The 13,049-nt window shown below is 40.0% G+C and overlaps 1 protein-coding gene across 1 annotated transcript in view; it reads right to left on the minus strand.

Annotated features, from left to right (window-relative positions):
• Positions 1-1,480: 1,480 nt before the first annotated feature.
• bsna (bassoon presynaptic cytomatrix protein a) overlaps positions 1,481-13,049 on the minus strand; it is a 167,088-nt gene continuing 155,519 nt past the window's right edge. The window contains exons 13-14 of the mRNA XM_088637003.1: positions 10,620-10,737; positions 1,481-8,292 (exon numbers count right to left, since the gene is read on the minus strand). The gene's annotated coding sequence lies outside the window, so the exon portion shown is untranslated. The remainder of the gene's footprint in view (positions 8,293-10,619; positions 10,738-13,049) is intronic.

Genomic DNA, 13,049 nt, shown 5'->3' on the forward strand with positions numbered 1-13,049 from the left:
AGTACCCCCCTCCCATTAAACTCAATGATGTAGTCCCATTTCCAAAAGGGCGTGACTGAAACGAAAGTTGTGGACTGTACCAACGCAGGAAAGGAAATAGGTGAAAGGAAAAGTTTAAACGGAGTAATCATATTACTATAGCCGACGTTCAAAGCATAAAATTTGGATTATCCAGTTATTTCCCAAAAATGGACTGATATCAACTACAGTCTGTAAACCGTGAAGTTGGTACATGAATTTATTTCAGATCTGCGTCACTGTGCTCTCCTACGGAACAGCAGAGCAGGTGGGCTGTCCCGATCAGGAAGTGGCGGATTCCCTCGCCCATGTGGGTGTCTTATGATTACGCCCTATTTACAGGACAGGTCTCATTTCACCTGTGACCTTCCGTGTAGGTCATCATTATATCATCGATTTCTAAAAATTGTGAACAAATTTGCTGCGCTGTATAAAATGAAGAAATGTAGTTTTATGTGGGGACAAAATTAAGTCTTCATGGACCTGGGTTCACTCAATCGAATCGATTGCTTGCTCAATCAATCCATCGGTAAACGTACAGGTGCTTTGAATAATCGGTTTTATGATTTATAAAACTCTGCACCTAATTGGACTGAGCTTCTTTATCTAAAAAAACAGGAAACCAAAAAAAGATGTATCTAATGTAAAATAACCTTTCTTTTGATTCAGCTAAAACTTCGCTGTATGACCGATGCACCTTATTCCGTTGTGTGTATGTTTAGAAGTACTCTACACAGTTTTTAGGACCGAGCTTTACTGGACACTCCACTCAAAGCGCTTCACAGGTAATGGGGATCCCCTCCACCACCACCAGTGTGCAGCCCCACCTGGATGATGCACCAGTCCGCTCACCACACACCTGCTCTCAGTGGGGAGGAGAGCAGAATGATGAAGCCAGTTCAGAGATGGGGATTATTAGGAGGCCATGATCGAAATGTTTCACAAGGCCAATGGGAAATTTGGCCAGGACGCCAGGGTTACACCCCTACTCTTTTCGAGAAACACCATGGGATTGTTAATGACCACAGATAGTCAGGACCTCGGTTTTATGTCTCGTCCGAATGGAGGGCGCCTTTTTACAGTACAGTGTCCCCGTCACTATACTGGGGCATTAGGACCCACATGGACTGCAGGATGACCGCCCCCTGCTGGCCCCACTAACACCTCTTCCAGCAGCAACCTTAGCTTTCCCAGGTGGTCTCCCATCCAGGTACTGGCCACCCTCACGCGTGCTGAGCTCCAGTGGGGTGGCAGATGTAAGTTGCAGGATGACAGGGATGCTGGCATGCCCTTGATTGTTTCTTTTTCACTGCTCCTTTTCCAGAAGGAATCCGAGCAGACCATGCGAAGAATAAATTTGTGTTATTGTCTTCACTGCATCGATTAGCAATAGGAAGAAACGCAGTTTCTTCTTCAAGCAGTTTCCTGCTTACAAAAAAAAAGTTATTTCTGAAGCAATCGATAGGTTTCATTTTTTCTTTATTTTTTTCCTGCTGGAAATGTATTGTAGAGTCATTATCTCATTAATCACATTACATGACATGATGCACCAAATTTAACTACAACTGTTTACAGGAATACATTGAAACATACACAAGAGTTTACAATGGATACATGATGTTCAGCTCATTGCACTTACAACAGTGAATGTAACTTTGTTTATTTTGTTTCATTTTTTATAGTTTTTTTACAGATCCACATCCACCCCCCAAGTCCTCCCCCCAAAAAAATACATGGAAGCCAGGATAACTTTGTTAAGGAAGTATTCTCATTATACAAACACAACATATAAAGAAACTCTACACAGACCAGTATGTTTCAGAATACAAGTTCTTTTGTTTTCAACAGTCGATATGAACCAGCCACATACACAAATGTTTTATGTTTTTTATACACAAAAGCACAAATTGGCAGGTTGGCTAGCAAGGGACGCACAAAACGTCCCACGTTAGTGATCCATTTACACGCTGTACAAGACCTGTATTGTCATTGCCGTTATTTACAGTGAAAATGATTGCCAGTTATTTTCCAAAATGGGGGAAATGTGCCTGTGGCTGCTTTAGGTCATGCACTTGTTATTAAATGGGGAGAAAATAAAAAAAAATAATGGTTTCCCCTGCCTAAACGTGTGCAAGCAATGTGTTTGTGACAGGGGGTAGGTTGCCATGGTCTTTTCTAAGGGTTCTGAATTCTTTAACTTTAAACACCGGCCACACAGATGATCTGACACTCCGATGATGGTACTGTAGCATGTCTCGGCAAACAGGACCATCACCCTGTCAGTGCCATGTCAAAGCTAGTACACGGGTGATGAAAAGCAAAATGGATTTGTTTCATTGCCGTGAATAAAAGACCAGAGTGCTATACTGAAAAAAAAAAACCCATGATGTTTAAAGACACTGCTGGAGACCCTGGATAGGAATATCCCAAGTGTTACCGCCTTACTGGAATTGGGAACACTGGCAGAGCAAATAAGGCTTTACTGATCTATTGGTAATACATCTCTCCATCCTCCATTTGAGAAAAAGCCCTTTGCTTGTTATACATCAAACCCTCATATTCTGTTGCAGTTCAAACTGTTTTTGAATGTGCTTTCCTGAGCCAAAAGGACAATGCCAAACTCCACTGAAAGTTTAATTTCTACTGAATCATTTGTTTTCAGAATCTTACCCCAAATCCAGTGTTGATATATCTTAAATATGCAATACTATCTTTAGCATATGTTACAGATTAATTCTCAATTGAATTATACCAGTATACCGACTACATGAAAAATGTGGATACAGACAGAATACTGTAGTTACACGTGAATCTAATAGGAGCACTTTGATGTTAATAAGAGCTTGAGATTGTTTTTTTTCCAATATCCTCATTTGTAACAAACATCAATAGATGTCAAATTGATTATTTTTTTAAAGTAACATTAATCATATAAGGGTAATCTGAGCAATATGGTATTAAAATAGAACAGTCCGATGCTTCTGGAACTATTCCTTTTCATTAATCAGTACTACTTTCTATAGCAACATGTAACAGTCGTATTATTACACTGTAACTACAAGTTACTGGTGTCAACTATGGAACTATACTGTACATACTCAGATTAAAAAAACTCTACATGATTCTCAAATTTTGGATTTTTCTAAAGCAGTATTAAAAACACTATAGTATAGATTTAAACCGTATTTCCTGTATTATTGACATGTGAATTTTTGCTTTTGTTTTCCATAGGTTATACAACATTATTTAACATTTATTTCCTACTTGTTGACAAGATAGCCTACTCATTCTTAATATGACTTTTTTCTGTTTTGTAGCATTCTCATTACATTTAAGTAAAAAGCAATGGAAGCTTGCATAGTTAGTTTTTTTGTAGACATTCGTGGTGAATGATTATGCAGTAGCATTCAATAAGATGGAAATAATGAGGAAATAACATTCCATACATCTATATTAAGCTATTCGTGAGGATTATAATGAGAAAATGTGATTTTGTGTCACTCTGTACAGATATTTCTTTAATTCAGGTGATCTCACATAAACCATTCTGTGAAATAGTAAAGATAACTCGGTAAGTTTCCAAAGGTGTCAGCAGTTAGTTTAGCAGTTTAGGAATATTTGGTGTGCATAGGTTGTTTTGCTTTAACTAAGGGATTTTTTACAGTAGATTAACTGTGATTCATGCAGATGCCCTATCGAATAATAATTAAAAATAATCACAATGATCATAAATAGATTACTATAAAACCAGCTCTTTACTTATGATATAGGTAACATGTTTAGATGGATATGTGCATCTGTTCATTTTTTTCTTTTAATATAGCTTGTGTTTTTATTATACAAACCTTTGCTAAGAATAAGATTAAAATGGTGGGTCATTCTAGATTTAAACTCAAATGTATCTAATCCATAACAATATTAATAACAATGCTGATTCCGGAGATACTGTACCAAGAACAGTTTTCATTACATCTCATGAACAACTAAGTAACTTGTCAATATAAATCACTTTTACAATCATCCTACTGTACTGTGGCATTAATGCCAAAATATTTGGAATTACCTAAAAAGAAATGCAGCAAGATAAATATTGAAATTCATCTCTAAAATTGCTAAAACTCATTAACGATAGTTTTAATTTGTTCCTGTCTTTTTTGTCTTTATAGAGGCAATAGCTTTAATGTTTATATAATAGTTCACAGTTTTAACACAATTCAAACGTGCTGAATCAGTACATTTTACTACAGCACAAAGGCAATGTGAGGAAAAAAGATCTTAAGGAAAGACAAGCAGAAATTATTTAATTTGTCTGTTATGGCTCAACCCCGTCTAGGAGAATGGGTGCTAAGATAATATTAGGAACGAGGAGCTTAATGAATACAAACTTAATGGTAATGCTTTATTTTGCATGTATAAATTAACATTCATTCTGATGCAATTGCATATTAAATTAGTGATAAATTATGCAGAAGTTCCATTAAATAAAATGAATGCCATTTACAATCAGATAGTGTAAACAATATGAAATAGCTTTCCCCCTTCTTTAACCCAGATGACTTATTATTCAAGTAATCTTAAAGCCAGCTTTTGCAGAACCCTTTTCTTCTGACACTGTGTAGGAAGTATAAAAGGGTAATTGTGTTATTTTCTTTGAGCATTGTTATTATTTCTGTTGCTGTCCTATGAATCCTGTTGTTTGTTAAACATTAAAGATAGAAGACATTGTTAAACTTTAATTGAACAAGCAACTGTTTAATAAATAATACAAAATTAAGCATTACTGGCTTAATTAATGACATCTCCTCTGCTACTTCCTTAATTTAAGCAGGCTTCTTAAGATTCCACAGGCCTTGCTCTGCCTACTCCATGAGCCATATCACATAACCAAGCTATTCCTTTCCTTGGACTTTGGACATTAAAGGCTACTGTATAAGCAAGTAGGATGATGGGCAACAAATGCTGTTGTTCGAATCACTGTTGGAAATACCATCCAGAAAACACACTGTAGCTAAACCCGGACATGCTTGTGAATGGCCTGATCTGGCTGCAATGTTGAAATGCACCAACATCCCTTCGTAAGAAGTTCTACTGCTATAAAATTATTTTGCACTGGTTTGAGTTAGGTCTGCTTTTGACCGTGAGGAAAACTTCACAAGAAGGTCCAACATGCAGCTGAGAGTATTAACATTTCTTTTTTGGCATCAGACAACATAAAATAGTGTGTGGCCTACACCAAGGTAAAAGGGTATCAGGCAGATGAATTAAACTAGGGCTACAAAAATGAGGCAAACCTTTCAGGCTACAAAGAAGTAAAAGTTTTCCTGTATATCTAAAGTCACAATCTTTTATCTGTTTTTGTACGAGAGCACAAAAGCATGGAATTTCAAGAGAATGTCCTGACTCAGAGGTGGATCATCTTTTTCTTTGTTACAGATGTTTCGTTTAATGAAAAAAAATGTTTCACGAAGCTCCACTGAACTGCCGCGGAGTTCTGATCTATCTGGGGCTCTGCCATCAGGAGAGGCCTGTGAGGTCAGCTGCTTTGGTACGCGTTGATAAAAGGATCTGTCAGATCTACTGTTTGTCCTTTCTCTGAGGCAGGGAGTTCTCAGTGTGGAGAATTCATCTGTGGATGTTGTTTTGGTTTTATTAAATAACAAGTGCATAGACAGGCAGCCCTGTAGTGGAGAACACTATTCACCCTGCAGACATGAAACCTGAGCACAACAAATCTGATCTAGCAACCCATGCGCAAAGCTACAAGATGACAGACCTTAATGAGAGACTAACAGTGAACCCTTTGGCAATGGGTCCCACAGAGGGGAGTGAGGGGCTCGAACATGCCACTAAAATAAAAAAAAAAACAAATTCAATAATTAAATTCTATACGTACAAGTAGCTAAATACAAACGAGTCTATCCAGTTTGTTTTTCCTCAGAAACACGATTTTCGTCGTAATCTTAAACATAACATTGATAGTGGTATTAAATATTAACATTTTTTTCTTTTCAAATATGAATCATTGCATAGAACGTTGGAAATGGAAATTGCTTTTGACCACCCTTTGTCTGCTTGTCGTTTTGGATGAAAGGAAGCACACGAACAGAAACAAAATACTCAGTGGCGATGGTACTGGCTGCAGCATGCCCAGATCGTGAAACTGCAGCAAGGGTAACTGGAACAGCGGATCTACAACACAACAGCAGGAGCAAACTGACCTGAGAGGTTTACTGAACGTGTCTCAGCAAGCAAATGAAATTTCAGGTTAGTCTCTGTTTCCTCCCTGAACTAATCGAGATCAGATGTTTTGGGAGTCTGTAAGTACTGCGGTTTGTGCTCAACTCCGACTTCGCATTTGGACTCAATTGTGTGCATAAGAGAGAAAAAAAAAGTCTTCTAGGATCCTTCTGCTTTGGCCAGATTTTGAATGGAAATTGGATATCTCAGCTAGCTGTGTGAATGTTTTGCTCACAGGACTTTGTGCGCCCCTTACTTGGAGCGAAAATCCGTTGGATTAAATTCCGAAATCGATTCCTTTCGATATTTCGCTTGACCAAAGTCCTGTGGTGGGGATGAAATGAAGTGGGAGGGGTGCATATCCAGTAGAAAATCCCTGCTGCTGCACTAGGTACTCCAAGATGATAGCTCTCTCTAGGCCAATGGAAAGTCTGACTTTTAAGAACATAAAGAGTGCGGATGCCTACTACAATCTTGTGGAAGATGGCTACTAATAATGTAAAGGAACAAGAGCTAATCCTAAAAAGATTTGCATGTCTAATCTGGTACCTCTCTTTTGTGTTGCAGTGCATCCAGACAGACCATGGAATGACATCACACAGAGCGTACCTGTTGAGTACAGATTAGTACATTGCACAGTTCAGAGTAAACATTGGAGGTGAACATTCCAGGCCCTAGACTTAAAACACAAGATTGTGCTCTTTACTATCTTCTGCACACTATTGCTTTTTAAAAAATAAATAATAACGATGATAAAACAATAAGATGATGTAACCAAAACAGAAAAAAAAAACATAAGCAAAAATAAATATTACAGCCTGTGTTTTATCTGTAAATATGTACATACAGTAAACAGTAAACAGTGTACAAACAAAATAAATTGTCAAGATTGTATGGATTTTGTTTTTTTAAAAAAAGACTGTGAGGTATGCAAATAAAAAACAAAACTGCAATGATTAAGGCTGTTTCTTTCTTTTCCGTGAAAGAAAACCAGGCAAACACGAGAAGTAACAAAGGAAATAAAAGTCCGAAACGCTGACAACCCAGAGCTTTGGGATGGCTCTGTAATGGCTAAAAGACAACCTAGCCACACTGCACTTTAACATCCTTCCATACAGAAAGTCTTGGATGGTGTGGCCAGATTCAGTGTCATCTCCTTCTTCCAATCTGATTTATAATCTTATAGAACCTTTTTCCTTTTTTTTTTAAATGTCTTATGGCCTCCTTGCTTCAGATAATGAACAGTGTTAGGTCCTAGATATAAAGTTCTCTGATTTTCTGCATGCATTCCACATCCGAAATCCACTTTACACTTCAGGACACATTGCAAAAATACAAGTCTGCATTCAAAAAAAAAAGGTCATTACACACTGGAATGTTAAGAAAAAAACAGAGCATACAATAGAGAGATTTTTTGTTGCTGTTGTTTAATCTCTTTTCCACCCCCAGACACTTCCATCTCCAATTAAAAAAAAAGGTCAGTTAGTACGAGAAAAACCTATGAAGCTTTTATCTTTTTTTGTTCAGAACAAGAGGAGATTGTGGGCCCGGAAACAGGGTTCATCATCTGAGCGTGCAAATGTTTGGAATCATAGATCCTGGGCAGATGGAGTCCCTGGAGTCTGTAAGAACTCACAGCGAGGTAAAGCAGTAAAAAAAAAAAACATAAGTGAAATAGATATATGTTTGTATTCCTCAGGATGCAGGAGTCCCTCAGAAATAATCTTGCCTCCTTTCCTTCTGCAGTCAGATACTTTCTTCTGTTGTGCAAAGCTCCAGTCTGCCTTTCTCGATCCCCATTAACTCCAGCCAGAGTACAGTGAAGTGAAGCCAAGACAAGCTTCCTGCGTTGGGCCACCAGGATCGCTCTTGCAAATCTGTGCATTGAAAATGTCACAGCTCCCTGGTGCCTAGGAGAGTCCAGTGCTCCAGGTCTTGTTATAAGCCATGATGGTCCTGGTCAGAAATGATAAAAAGCCTCTCGTGCTTTTCTGCTTTGGAGGATTCTGATTACAGTACATGCAGTCTCTGGGGCACCTGAAAAAGAGGTATGACGTATCAGGAGTATTTCTGCAGTTTGTAGTAAATTCTGTTTTTTTTTTCAATTCTGCCATTTTGAATACACATATTTAAAAATATATGAAATATAAGAACCTTGTGTTATACATTTTGCAAGGAGAGATCTGATGTTTAATAAACTGATGCAGTAATCAGACATACAGTAGTGCACAGCACAACCGTGCCAAAGTCAATACTTTGTGGTTGACTATCCCACCTTGACCTTAAAAAACGAAAGAGGAGAAAATAACTTCTGTGATCCTTGGATCTCTCACCACTTCTTGGCAAATGCAGAGTGCAGTAATTTACTGTTCTTCTACCTTGTTTTAATCTTAATATTTGCTGCTTGGACAGAAAAACCAATTCTGCCAGTGGTGGAAGATAGCAGATCCCACTGAGAGCCAGCTGTCTGTCCAAGCATTGTGAATAGCTTTTTCCAGTGTCCTGATCTAATACATTCTGTCAAATCACTCAGCTCTGCTCTGACCAAAGTGGGAGTTGATACCTGAAGAGTACAAGCAGAAACAAGGAGCTCGACAACTGTCATATGGATGGTAGTTTTCTTCTGTCAGAGGCCTTTCACATGGAAGCAATGGTTAACTGACGCCATTGAAGATTGAATTAACCATCCGCTATTTGAATTATTAGTAACTATCAACAATTAGTCATCACAACATGATCATATTTATTCACTAAGAATGACAACACTCAAGAATAAAGGGTCATGAAAGGATTATGGACCGACAATTTGGCTTAACCCGCTTGGCTGAGGGCTGCCCTCCTGGCCAGAGGAGAGGAGGCCGGGACCCCCATGCAGGGTGACCAAGGGGCAGCTGCAGAGGTGGAGATGGGGTGTAGGTGGGTTGCAAAAGACATACGCGAGGGAGAGATGGGGATCACGCAGGTATTTATAGTCTTTTAGGAGAGGAAAAGACGCTGGGAGTGTTTGCTAATTACTGATGGCTGAGTCTGATTGAACTTGGGTGTTGTCACCCCTCCTGAACATTCGTTATAAACTCCATTTAATATCATAATACAATATAAAACAACTATATATTAATATATTAAATACCATTAATAATTGTTAATGATGTGTGCCCCCCGGGCAAAAGGACACACAGCATGGCCTCAACTCCGGCAAATTTAACATTCGCAAACCTGCTTATCTGTGACTCGGTCTGGCTGATGGGGCAACAGACAAAGATGGTGAGATGAATCCAGCTGGCGAGGGACCCACTACCACTCCCCAGCATCTGCATCTAAGCCTGGTCGTGTGTCTAGATTGTTTCTATGTATTAGGGCGGAGCGGTGGCACTGTGGCTAAGGCTCAGTGCCTGTGGCTGGAAGGTTGCTGGTTCAAATCCCACAGCCAGCAGGAGAGTCCTACTCCATTGGGCCCCTGAGCAAGGCCCTTAACCCCAGCTCCTCCAGGGCCGCTGTACAACTGGCTGACCCTGCGCTCTGACGCCCAGCTTCTCTCTCCGTGTCTGTGTGTCTCATGGAGAGCAAGCTGGGGTATGCGAAAAGACAAATTCCTAATACAAGAAACTGTACATGGCCAATAAAGTGATCTTATCTTATCTTAGCGAACGCTCCAGGTTCTGTGTCAGCAGCGTGGGGAAGGACAGGCTGCAGAAGACTTTGCAGGCTCTCTGACAGTTTTATTGCCCGTTTCATTACTGTGGGATGGTGCTAATCCCGAAGGCGGAGAAAGTGCAGGCATCCTCTGGATGCAGAGGAGGGTTCATGTATATTTTAGCTGATTACTTTTACTATTATGTCCGTGATTACTATTGTTTTTTTTAGCTGGTTAATGTTGTTTTTAATTTACTTAAAGTCAATGCAGCCAAAGCATTGGCACTCTAATTATCATATAAGGGAGGGTTACTTATATCTTATAACCATACAGTACATATCATATAGTCTAGTACATTGGGCAAAGGCGTAGGGGTAAACTTCATTACATGTGAATGTGGCTATTTGAAACAGTTCCCTGCTCACAAATATCGAGACCCTACTGTACTATGTGTTTTTTTGTACATGGTTAAACACCCAGAAAAATGTGCTTTCCACAAAGTGGGCTCCCATCTTCTTCTGTATTTTGAAAATCAAAAATGCACTTAACTAATTCTTTACCAAAGTACACCTGGAAGACCTACAGTATTCAAATTTCACCTTTACAGCACACTGATTTGCAGTACTCTGTATTTCATTATATTCTTTAATATATGTAATATATGTGTACTGTATGTGTGTTTTTGTCAGAACTGTCACATACTTTTCACTGATAGCTGTGTTAGACTTACCAAAGCAAGCTACACTCCAACCAGTAGCAGGCCACTGAAGAAAAGCTTGTCACATCTCACACTCGGTGCTGGCTAAGGTTGAGAATCGAGTCGAGAAGTTCTTCTCTCAAAGCCCATTCTGAGAAAAAAAACACTATCTTTGGTTTCGCCGGTCAAATCAAATTGACTTCAGACAGAGCAGATCGGCAATCTAGTCTTTCAGCCCAGATGATGAAAGTCCTTTAAAAGCTGAATTAAAAAACTGAAAGAAATCTAATATGATTTAACTCATTCTTCATTATTATTTGACTGTGAGTATTAATTAAAGACTTGAGTGACCAAATCTGAGTCCATACTAGAGCAGTGCCTTACTGGACCATAGCTCACCCTGCTCTCTGTATTGTCAGTAGTGCAATGGGATCTTGAACCCTCAACCATTGCTTATGAGTCCAGAGATTGACCCACTATGCTTTGCAAACTCCCCGCTCCCCGTCTTAATCTGACCGTCTATTAAACTACTGTACGTTATTACAGTCTATTTCAATATCTGCAAAGGAACAAGTAATAGGCTTACTCCATACCGAAAAGAGAAGAGAGAAAAACACAACGTTTCGTCTGTGAAGCCTTCTTCAATATCTTATTTCCTTTATCTGGTTCCATTATGCGTAGCTGTGGGGTATTTTTGAATCAACCTGAAAGACTGGCCCAGTTCCTAGTCTGTGAAGGCAGATGTCATTGTCCACTGGAAGTCTGCATTTTTATACCTGTTGCACCCTTTTACACATCCAACACCTAAATCTCACGGAGAGGCTGCTGCTGCTTTTATGGTTTTTACTGTATTTTCCTTTCCTGTGCCTGCAGTGAGACATGAAACAAATGCAAAAGATTCCTGCCACGGGCTGCAGGAAGGGTCTTGTTTGTGGTGGGGCTGTCCCCTCTGGGCTGAACCTGCTCAATGGCAGTCTGATCGCCTGCTGCCAGCGTGTCACAGCCACCCAGCTCAACACAAACCGACACAGAAATTTACTGCAGCGTCACCCTGCAGTTAAAGCCAAACCCCTTCCATCCGAGAGCTGACAGATTTCGCGGTTTTACAGCCAGGTGCTGTCCGTGCTAATTCTGAGCGCGATTCGTCATCGGCTGAAAGTCCGATCACCCTAGTAAGATTTTGCAAATTGGAAGCACACAGAAGTCAGAAATGTTTGGTTAAGTAATGCCGGCGATCACAAGCGACACATGATATATTAGCTGTCACAACATGGGGGTAAAATCAGTGTCAAATCAAAACGTTTTTTAAAAGCTCTCATTTCCTTCCATCTCCCAACTGTCTCCCAGAGACATGCTGTATAGATTAACTGGCGTCTCTAAACCGTCCCTGTGTGTGTCCTGCGAAGAACTGGTGTCCTCACCAGGATGCACTCTTGCTTTGCGCCCTGTGGATAAATTCCAGGTTGCCACATCCCCTGACAGGAGTAAGTGGCGGTCTCATCTCGGATGGACGGAATGGATGGGGGACTCGGCACCCTTAACAGACTTGAACAGAGAGGTGATTAGTGTGATTGGGAACGAGATCGGGAGTCTGATTGAAGGACTGAAGGTTTAAGCGAAACCTGGGTGCTTGTGGGAATCTTGCTGTTGTCAGGGGCCAGCAGCAGGACGCGAGTCAGCCTCGGTCCGGTCATTACAAGCTAAAATACATTTGCCACCAGTGTTTTGTTCCGCACGTACAGTACACTTACAGTATTTGCTCATCTTCTCAGGACATTTAACATTTAACATTTAAAAAAAATAAACATGAATTCTGGCGTTTCTAACCTCATTCTCTGCTTTTGCGTATGTGACAAAGCAGGCGGATCTTAAACATCGTCTTTCAGAAGGTTTTTTTTTCAAGATGCACAGTCAAGAATGGGGGGAAACACCGGCACCCCGGGACTTACGCTTGTTAAAACGTGACCACTAGGGGGCAGAGGTGTAAAATAAATCACGGCAACGACCACAACTACTCGTGTTATATAATCACTTCTAGACGATCACTGTTCACTAGAATGCCGAGTGTTTTTTTTTTACCTCTACGCTGAAAACAAGTTAAAGGGTTTAAAAGCAAAGCTAAAGCTTCTATCCCCATGAGATCATTGTTGCTAAAAAGCTCTATTCCACTAAGCCGCAGGTAAAAGTATTGCTTAAAGTCATTGATTTTTAATAATATGCAATTTTTCTCTCTGTCTCACGGTGAGGTTCAGCTTTTTACACTCTCCCGGCTTTCAAACATGGCAAATTAACTTGGTGGGAATGGTAGGAGGGGTGATAATGTAATGGACTGTGTGGGTGTGCGTGCGCGGTGCTTGAATCAATTTGCATGTATGCCTTGGTAATTCAACAGGACGTTCATAAATAAAAGCACTGGGGTGGAAGGCAGTCACAGGGACTTTGCTGACAAAAGAGGATTTTTTG

The sequence above is a fragment of the Lepisosteus platostomus genome, chromosome 6 (assembly GCF_059453375.1).
Source record: "Lepisosteus platostomus isolate fLepPlt1 chromosome 6, fLepPlt1.hap1, whole genome shotgun sequence".
Classification (NCBI taxonomy): Eukaryota; Metazoa; Chordata; class Actinopteri; order Semionotiformes; family Lepisosteidae; genus Lepisosteus; species Lepisosteus platostomus.